Below are 11,278 nucleotides of genomic sequence, written 5' to 3'. Positions count from 1 at the left end.
TGATGATCATGTGTGATAGATTCTACGTTCACATACAACGAGTGTAAGCCAGTTTTGCACATGCGGAATACTTGGGTTAAACTTGACGAGCCTATCATGTACAGACATGGTCTCGAAACACTGGAGACCGAAAGGTCGAACATGAGTCATATAGTAGATATGATCAACATGGAGATGTTCACCATTGAAGACTACCCCATCTCACGTGATGATCAGATATGGGTTGGTTGATTTGGATCATGTATCACTTAGACAACTTGAGGGATGTTGATTTAAGTGGGAGTTCAGTAGTAATTTGATTATTTGAACTAAAATTTATCATGAACTTAGTCCTAATGGTATTTGCAAATTTATGTTGTAGATCAATGGCCCATGCAACCGTTCCCTTGAATTTTAATGCGTTTCTAGAGAAAGCTAAGTTGAAAGATTATGGTAGAAACTACAAGGACTTGGTCCGTAACTTGAGGATTATCCTCATTGCTGCACAGAAGAATTATGTCCTTGATGCACCGCTAGGTGACAGAACTGCTGCAGGAGCTTATGCAGACGTTATGAATGTCTGCCAAGCTCAATTTGATGTCTACTTGATAGTTCAGTGTGCCATGCTTTACGGCTTGGAACCGGACTTCAAAAGCGTTTTGAACGCCATGGAGCATATGAGATGTTCCAAGAGCTGAAGTTGATATTTCAAGCTAATACCTGAGTTGAGAGATATGAAGTCTCCAACAAGTTCTTTAGCTGTAAGATGGAGGAGAACAGTTCTGTCAGTGAATACATACTCAGAATGTCTGGGTACCACAACCACTTGACTCAGCTGGGAATTGATCTTCTAGTTGAGAGTGTTATTGACAGAGTTCTTCAGTCACTGCCACCAAGCTACAAAGGCTTCATGATGAACTATAATATGCAAGGGAAGATGAAAACGATTCCCGAGCTCTTCGTAATGCCTAAATTGGCAGAGGTAGAAATCAAGAAAGAGCATCAAGTGTTGATGGTTAACAAGACTACCAGTTTTAAGAAAAAGGGCAAGGGAAAGAAAGGGAACTTCAAGAAGAATGGCAAGCAAGTTGCCACTCCCATGAAGAAGCCCAAAGCTGGACCCAAGCCTGAAACTAAGTGCTTCTACTGCAAGGGAAATGGTCACTAGAAGCGGAACTGCCCCAAGTATTTTGCAGATAAGAAGGATGACAAAGTGAACAACAGTATATTTGATATACATGTTATGGATGTGTTCCTTACTAATGCTCATAGTAGCGCCTGGGTATTTGATACTGGCTCGCTTGCTCATATCTATAACTCGAAATAGGAGTTGCGGTATAAACAAAGATTGACTAAGGACAAGGTGACGATGCGCGTCGGAAATGGTTCCAAGGTTGATGTGATTGTCATCTGCATGCTACCTCTACATCTACCTTCGGGATTAGTTTTAAACCTCAATAATTGTTATTTGGTGCAGTGTTGAGCATAAACATTATATCTGGATCTTGTTTATTGTGAGACTGTTATTCATATAAGTCAGAGAATAATGGTTGTTCTATTTATATGAGTAACATCTTTTATGGTCATGCACCCTTAGTGAATGGTCTATTCTTGTTGAATCTCAATCGTAGTGATACACATATTCATAATATTGATGCCAAAAGATGCAAAGTTGATAATGATAGTGCAACATAATGTGGCACTGCCGTTTAGCTCATATTGGTGTAAAGCGCATAAGAAACTCCATGCGGACGGACTTTTGGAATCACTTGATTATGAATCATTTGATACTTGCAAACCATGCCTCAAGGGTAAGATGACTAAAACTCCATTCTCCATAACAATGAAGCGAGCTAATGACTTATTGGAAATAATACATTCCAATGTATGCGGTCCGATGAGTGTTGAAGCACGCGGAGGGTATCGTTATTTAATAACCTTCACAGATGATTTGAGTAGGTATGGGTATATCTACTTAATAAAACACAAGTCTGAAACATTTGAAAAGTTCGAAGAATTTCATAGTGAAGTGGAGAATCATCGTAACAAGAAAATAAAGTTTCTATGATCAGATCGTGGAGGTGAATATTTGAGTTATGAGTTTGGCCTCATTTAAGACAATGTGGAATTTTTTCACAACTCGCGCCACCTGGAACACCACAGCGTAATGATGTGTTCAAACGACATAACCGTACTTTATTAGATATGGTGCGTTCTATAATGTCTCTTACCAATTTGCCTTTATCATTTTGGGGTTATGCATTAGAGACATCCACATTCACGTTAAATAGGGCACTGTCCAAATCCTTTGAGACGACACTGTATGAACTATGGTTTGGCAAGAAACCTAAGTTGTCGTTTCTTAAAGTTTGGGGATGCGATGCTTATGTCAAAATGCTTCAACCAGATGAGCTCAAATCCAAAGCGAAGAAGTGCATATTCATAGGATACCCTAAAGAAACTACGGGGTATACCTTTTACCATATATTAGAAGGCAAGATCTTTATTGCTAAGAATGGGTCATTTCTAGAGAAGGAGTTTCTCTCGAAAGAAGTGAGTGGGAGGAAAGTAGAACTTGATGAGGTAGTTGTACCTTCTCTCGAATTGGAAAGTAGCACATCAGAGAAAACCATTCCCGTGATGCCTACGCTAATAAGAGAGGAAGCAAATGATGATCATGAAATAGAGCTTCAGATCAAGTTAGTACTGAACTTCGTAGGTTGACCAGAACACGTACCGCACCTACGAACTATGAAGAAGCTATGATGAGCCCAGATTCCGACAAATGGCTTGAGCCCATGAAATTTGAGATAGGATCCATGTATGAGAACATAGTGTGGACTTTGGTGGACTTGCGCGATGATCAACAAGCCATTGAGAACAAATGGATCTTCAAGAGGAAGACAAACGATGATGGTAGTATCACTATCTACAAAGCTCGACTTGTTGAAAAAGGTTTTTGACAAGTTCAAGGGGTTGACTATGATGAGAATTTCTCACCCATGGTGATGCTTAAGTCTGTCAGAATCATGTTAGCAATTGCCACATTTTAAAATTATGAAATATGGAAAATGGACGTCAAAATTGCATTCCTTAACGGGTTTCTCAAAGAAGAGTTGTATATGATGCAACCAGAAGGTTTTGTCGATCCTAAGGATGCTAACAAAGTGTGCGAGCTCCAGCAATCCATCTATGGACTAGTACAAACATCTCGGAGTTCGAATACACGCTTTGATGAGGTGACCAAAGCATTTGGTTTTATACAGACTTACGCTGAAGCCTGTATTTACAAGAAAGTGAGTGGGAGCTCTGTAGCATTTCTGATATTATATGCAGATGGCATATTGCTAATTGGAAATGATATAGAATTTCTGGATAGCATAAAAGGATATTTGAATAAGAATGTTTCAATGAAAGACCTTAGTGAAGGTGCTTACATATTGGGCATCATTGTCTATAGGGATAGATCAAGACGCTTAATAGCAATTTCACAAAGCACATACCTTGACAAAGTTCTAAAGAAGTTCAAAATGGACCAGTCAAAGAAAGGGTTCTTGCCTGTGTTGCAGGGTGTGAAATTGAGCAAGACTCAAAGTCCGACCACGACAGAAGATAGAGAGGGAATGAAAAGCATTCCCTATGCCTCAGCCATAGGTTCTATAATGTATGCCATGCTATGTACCAGACTTGATGTGTGCCTTGACATAAGTTTGGCAGGGAGGTACCAAAGTAATCCAGGAGTGGATCACTGGACAACAGTCAAGAATATCCTAAAGTACCTGAAAAGGACCAAGGATATGTTTATCATTTATGGAGGTGACGAAGAGCTCGTCGTAAAGGTTTATGTTGATGCTAGCCTTGACTCAAATTCGGATGACTCTAAGTCGCAAGCCGGATACGTATTTATATTGAATGGTGGAGATGTTAGTTGGTGTAGTTCTAAGCAGAGTGTCGTAGCAGGATCAACATGTGAAGCGGAGTACATAGCTGCTTCGGAAGCAACGCATGAAGGAGTCTGGATGAAGGAGTTCATATCCGATCTAGGTGTAATACCCAGTGCATCGGGTCCAATGTCAATCTTCTGTGACAACACTGGAGCAATTGCCATAGCTAAGGAGCCTAGGTTTCACAAGAGAACCAAACACATCAAGCGACGCTTCAACTCCATTCGTGATTATGTCAAGGATGGAGACATAGAAACTTTCAAAGTACATACGGATATCAATGTGGTAGAGACTCGTTGACTAAACCCATTTTGCAGACAAAACATGATTAGCACCAAGACTCCATGGGTGTTAGATTCATTACTATGTAATATAGATTATTGACTCTAGTGCAAGTGGGAGACTGCTGGAAATATGCCCAGAGGCAACAATAAAGTGGTAATTATTATATTTCCTTAATCATGATAAAGGTTTTTCATGCTATAATTGTATTGATATGACACTTAAGTACATGTGTGGATAAATAAACAAATACCAAGTCCCTAGTAAGCCTCTACTATACTAGCTCGTTGATCAAAAGATGGTTAAGGTTTCCTGACCATAGACATGAGTTGTCGTTTGATAATGGGATCACATCATTAGGATAATGATGTGATGGACAAGACCCATCCTAGCATAGCATATGATCGTTCAGTTTATTGCTACTGCTTTCTTAATGTCAAATACATGTTCCTTCGACCATGAGATCATGCAATTCCCAGAACCAAAGGAATACCTTGTGTGCTATCAAACGTCACTTCATAACTGGGTGATCATAAAGGTGCTCTACAGGTATCTCCAAAGGTGTTTGTTGAATTGGCGTGAATGAAGATTGAGGTTTGTCACTCCGTATGATGGAGAGGTATCTCTGGGCCCTCTCGGTAATACATCATCACAAAAAGGTTGCAAGAAAAGAGACTAAGGAGTTAGTTACAAGATTAGGTATTACAGAACGAGTAAAGAGACTTGTGGGTACAGAGATTGAACAAGGTATGGAGATAATGATGATTGAATCTCGGGCAAGTAACATATCGACGGACAAAGAGAACTACGTATGTTGTAATAAAGGTTCGACAGATAAAGATCTTCGTAGAATATGTAGGAACCAATATGGGCATCCAGGTCCGGCTATTGGTTATTGACCGGAGAAGCATCTCGGTCATGTCTACATAATTCTCGAACCTGTAGGGTCCGCACGCTTAACGTTCGTTGACGATATAATATTATATGATTTGTGTATGTTGGTGACTGAATGTTTTCTGGAGTCCCGAATGAGATAACATACATGATGAGGAGCTCTGGAATGGTCCACAGGTAAAGATTGATATATAGGATGATAGTGTTTGCTCTCCAGAAGGGTTCTAGAATTCACCGAAAGGGTTTCAGATGTTTCAAGAAATGTTCTGGTGCAAGGACACTTTGGTTGGGCCAAGGGGTAAAGCCCACGGGGCTTTAGGTCGGTGCCAAAGGAAATTTTGTGGAGGTCAGGGATTAGACGCGAGGGACCTTCGCGTCTGGACTTGGGCCAGACGCTAAGGACTATGGTGTCTGGGCCAGACGTCGAGAACTGTGGCGTTTCGTGATGGAAACCGAGAAGGACTCTTCCTTGCATTCCAGACTGAATATGGGGAGGCCCTCTCTCCAAGTTACGACCCCATGGCTCAACATATAAATAGAGGAGCAGGGCTAGCCCCTAGAACACACCAAAAGTCACCAAGCCGTGTGCCGGTACCCCCTTTCCCTCTAGTTCATCCTCTGCTCTAAATCCATTGTGCTTGGCGAAGCTCTGTGGAAATAGTTTCACCACCACCGTCACCATGCCGTCGTGCTGCTGGAACTCATCTACTACTTTGCTCCTCTTGCTAGATCAAGAAGGCAAGGACATCATCAAGCTGAAAGTGTACCGAACGCGGAGGTGCCGTACATTCGGTGCTTGATTGGAACGGATCATGAAGGTCTACGACTACATCAACCGCGTTGATAAACGCTTCCGCTTAGCAATCTACAAGGGTATGTAGATGCTCTCCCCCTCTCGTAGCTATGCATCTCCATGGATAAATCTTGCGTGTGTGTAGAATTGTTTTTGTTTTCCATGCAACGTTCCCCAACAGTGGCATCATGAGCCAGGCTATGCTTAGATGATATGCACGAGTAGAACAAAAATAAAATTTATTTTCATTTCGGGACTGGGCATCCCTATTATCTGCCACACTCTCGTGCAATGACAAATGAATAAACACTCATCATGAAAATAACCCTCCTAGCATGGAAAATATTGGCCACCCCCTGCCGCCACATGAGCGGTACGAACACACGAAACGGAAATTTATTTTGAATGATTAGCGTTGGCACATGCAAATTTTCTTAGGGCGACATGGAAATACCGCATATAGGTAGGTATGGTGGACTCATTTGGCACAACTTTGGGTTTAAGTAGTTGGATGCACAAGCAGCATTCCCGCTTTGTACAAATGAAGTCTAGCAAATAGATTGAGAAGCGACCAACCAAAAAATGAAAACGGTCATAAACACGCATTGAACATAACTAACACTGAATAATACACCACAAGTAGGATATAACTTTGTTGCATAACTATTAAATTTACGTGCTTGCATAGGGAATTACAAACCTTAACCAATATTCTTACTAAAGCATAATTACTCACCAACATGACTCACATATTATCATCTCCATATCACAAAACTATTGCAAGGAATCAAACTTATCATATCCAATGATCTTTTCATGAAAGTTTTTATCATACCCACCTTGTATATCCATCATTGGGACCAGATTCATATCTTGTGCAAATTACCATGACTAATATCAACTGTCAAAATGATATAAGTGAAGCATGAGAGTGCATTTCTTTTTAAAAAATCAACTCTCAAAATAATATAAGTGAGGCATGAGAGTGTATTTTAAAAAAACTCAACTCTCAAACTGATATAACTGAAGCATGAGAGTGTATTTTTTAAAATTATAACCACCACCATGCTCAAGAAGATTTAAGTGAAGCACTAGAGAAACTCCTTAGCTCAAAAAATTTAAGTGAAGCACTTAGAGCATTCTAACAAATCATGATAAACATGTGGCTCTCTTAAATAGGTGTGTTCAACAAGGATGATTGTGACAAACTAAAAAAACAAAATAAGCAAAGACTCATATAATACACAACGCTCCAAGCAAAACTCATGATATGTGACGAATAAAAATATAGCTCCAAGTAAAATTACCGATGGTCGTTAGAAGAAAGAGGGGATGCCTCCGGGGCATCCCCAAGCTTAGTTGCTTGGGAGTCCTTGAATATCCCTGTGGGGTGCTTCGGGCATCCCCAAGCTTAGGCTCTTGCCACTCCTTATTCCTTCATCCATTGTGATCTCACCCAAAACTTGAAAACTTCAATCACACAAAACTTAACAACTCTCGTGAGATCCGTTAGTATAATAAAGCAAAGAACCACTTTAAGTACTACTGCAAAACCATTCATATTTTGTTATTTCATTATACCTATTGTTTTCTTACTTTACCATGGATTATTGATAATCCACAAGTATAGGGGATCGCAACAGTTTTCGGGGTAGAGTATTCAACCCAAATTTATAGATTCAACACAAGGGGAGCCAAAGAATATTAGCAAGTATTAGCAGCTGAGTTGTCAATTCAACCACACCTAGAGATTAATTATCTGCAGCAATATGATCAGTAGCACAGTAGTATGATATTTTTGATAGTGATAGTAACAGTAACGACAACGTTAGCAAGGATAGCAACAATTTTGTAGCAAGTGTAACAATAACAATAGCAGTAGTAACTTAGCAAGAACAATATAAGAGAAATTCGTAGGCATTGGATCGGTGAATTCACTGGATGATATTCATCATTTAACAGACATAACCTAGGGCGATACGACACTAGCTCTAGTTCATAAATATAATGTTGGCATGTAGTCCGTAAATAGTCGTACGTGCTTATGGAAAGAACTTTCATGACATCTTTTGTCCTACCCTCCCGTGGCAACAGGGTCCAATTGGAAACTAAGGGATATTAAGTCCTCCTTTTAATAGAGAACCGGAACAAAGCATTAACACATAGTGAATACATGAACGCCTCAAACTATGGTCATCACCGGAAAGTATCCCGACTTCTGTTACTCTAGGGTTTGCGGATCATAACACGTAGTAGGTGACTATAACTTGCAAGATCGGATCTAGAACATAGATATAATGGTGATAACATAAATAGTTCAGATCTGAAATCATGGCACCCGGGCCCAAAGTGACAAGCATTAAGCATGACAAAGTCATAGCAACATCAATCTCAGAACATAGTGTATACTAGGGATCAAGCCCTAACAAAACTAACTCGATTACATGATGAATCTCATCCAACTCCTCACCGACCAACGAGCCTACAAAGAACTACTCACTCTTGGTGGGGAGCATCATGGAATTGGCGATGGAGAAGGGTTGGTGATGACGAAGATCAAAGATTTCCCTCTCCGGAGCCCTAAACAGACTCCAGATCTGGCCTACCATGAAGAACAGGAGGTAGCGGTGGCTCCATCTCATGAAACGCGATAATTCTTTCTCCCTGTTTTTTTCTCCGAAAATGTGATTTATAGTATCAGAGTTGAGGTCTGTGGGGCCACCAGGTTGGGACAACCCACCTGGGTGTGCCAGGAGGGGGCGCGTCTTGGGTGGTTGTGCCCACCCAGGTGCCCCCTTCGGTCTTTCTTGGCTCCAGAAATTATCTTTTATTATATAAACAATCCTCGCAAAGTTTCGTTACAATCCGAGAACTTTTATTTCTGCACAAAAACAACACCATGGTAGTTCTGCTAAAAGCAGCGTTCGTCCGGGTTAGTTTCATTCAAATCATGCAAATTACAGTCCAAAACAAGAGGAAACACATTAGGAAAAGTAGATACTGTAAGTGCATCTAGTGCCACCCCTAGTTGGTTTTGGAGTATTGACAACAAAGTTGGTGGAGGGACTAATGCGTTTGTGAGAATTGCAGGATAACGCATGTAGTGTCCCTCATTGATTCGGTTTACCTACCGGAGATGACCCTTAAAAATGTATGAAGACATTGAAGACAATGGTGGTATGAGAAGATATTCATACTGAAGACTATGACATGAGAAGACATTGCGTGAAGACTATGGAGCGCGAAGACTGTGCGGTTTTGCTGTTTCCTTTTCTTCTCTGTTGAGTCATAGGAACCACTGTACTGTTAAGTGGGGTCCAAGTGAACTAAGTCAGAGTGACTGAAGTGATGCTCAACCCAAATCCTATGTCTTCGAGCAAAGACAATGAGAGCAAATCTTATCCAGAGCTGGATGAGTCAGCTTTGCTTGTAGCCCAAGTAAAGCTGCCGCGTGTGTTTGAAATCTAACCGTTGGAACACGTGTCAGTTCCTTAGTGACTCGGGGTCATTTCGGACAAATCAGGTCGGGTTGCCTTGTGGCTATAAATAGCCCACCCCCTACACCATAAATTGGTGGCTGCTCAGAGTTAGTGCACGGCTTTTGTCGTTTGAGAGCAACCCACCTCGAAGCATTTGAGAGAGAGAAATCCTTGCGAGGACAAAGCCCAAACACCCAGAGCCAAAGAGTGTTAGGCATCACTGAAGTCTTTCTGTCTGTGTGACCTGAAGACTTATTACACTTGAGGACTGTGTATCCTCCAGCCGGTTAGGCGTCGCGTTCTGAGCATCCAAGAGTCATTGTGGATTGCCGGGTGAACAAAGTCTGTGAAGGTTCAGAAGTCTACCTTGAAGACTTACCAGAGTGATTGGGCGAGGACTAAGTGTCCTTAGCGCAAGGGGAATAAGGTGAAGACACGGTCTTCTGAGTTAAATCTCAGCCTCCCTAACCAGATGTATAGTTGTCATAGCAACTGGAACTGGTCCAACAAATCCCGTGTCCTCAACAAGCGACTGGTTCTATCCCTTTCCATCCTTTACTTAAGTTTGTCTTCGTGAAGTCACTGCCTATCTGTGTATCTGTTTGACTTCATTGCTTGACTACTACTGTTGATTGGCTTCACACTATCTTCCATCCTGATCCTTACTACTTAGCTGCTATTAGTCCTGTACTTTCACATCATTGCATACTTGACTATGGCTTGCTTATGGTAGTTTATCTTCCGCTGCATATCAACTAGGTCATTTCTGTTGTTTGTCTTCGAAACTACTAAGTTTTGAAGACTTTCATAAAAATCGCCTATTCACCCCCCCTCTAGTCGATACTAGCACTTTCAATTGGTATCGGAGCCTGGTGCTCCCTTGTTCTGTGTGATTTGGTTTAACCACCTGGAGTTAAGCTATGTCGACTGCAGGGATAATCATAGTCTTCTCTGCCTGCCCCGTTTTTGATGGAACTGAATATCCCTACTGGAAGAATAAGATGCACATGCATCTTGAAGCCATTGATGTTGACCTCTGGTATGTCGTCAAGAATGACGTTCCCAAAACTGGTGAAGGTGTCACCCCCTACTGATGTCAAGAAGTTCATTCAACTGGACTCGACTGCAAAGAACATCATCTGTGGTCATCTGACAAAAGGATAGTATGGCCGTGTGAGTGCTCTGGAAATGTCAAAGCTAGTCTGGGACTGGCTATCCAAGGTCAATGAAGGCGTCTCTACACAGAGAGACCAGAGGATCAGTGTTCTTTGCAATCTCTTCAACCTCTTCAAGAGAAACGACAATGAAAATGTCCATCTCACGTTTGATCGCCTCACCGACATCACAAATGAGCTTCAGGCTCTCGGCGCCACTGAGATCACCAAGCATGAAATCGTCAAGACACTGCTGAGATCCCTTGACAGCTCCTTTGACACACTTGCCCTCATGATACAAGAACGTCCTGACTTCAAGACTCTCGATCCGTCTGATATACTTGAGAGGCTCAACACACATGAGTTCCAGCTTTCCGAGAGAAGAGATATCTATGGCCCCAACTATGGCCGAACTCGTGCTTTGAAGGCAAAAGTTGTTTCCTCATCTCAAGAAGAAGAATCTGACTGCGGTTCTGATGATCCTAAAGACATTGGAAGGGAGCTTGCTATGCTTGTGAAGAAGTTCCAGAAATTCACCAAGAAGAAGGGCTTCAGAAAGTCTTCACGATCCAGTTCAAGAAATGATGAAGCTTCCACTCAAGACAACAAGAAGAGAACATGTCACAAGTGTAAGAAGCCTGGGCACTACATCTCTGAGTGTCCTCAGTGGGACAACGAGAAGAAGAAGAAGAAGAGCAAGGAATATGACTATGATGACAAGAAGAAGAAGAAATCATCAAAGTCTTCTTCCAA

Source organism: Triticum aestivum, chromosome 5B (assembly GCF_018294505.1).
Source record: "Triticum aestivum cultivar Chinese Spring chromosome 5B, IWGSC CS RefSeq v2.1, whole genome shotgun sequence".
NCBI lineage: Eukaryota > Viridiplantae > Streptophyta > Magnoliopsida > Poales > Poaceae > Triticum > Triticum aestivum.
This window is presented reverse-complemented; position numbering follows the sequence as displayed.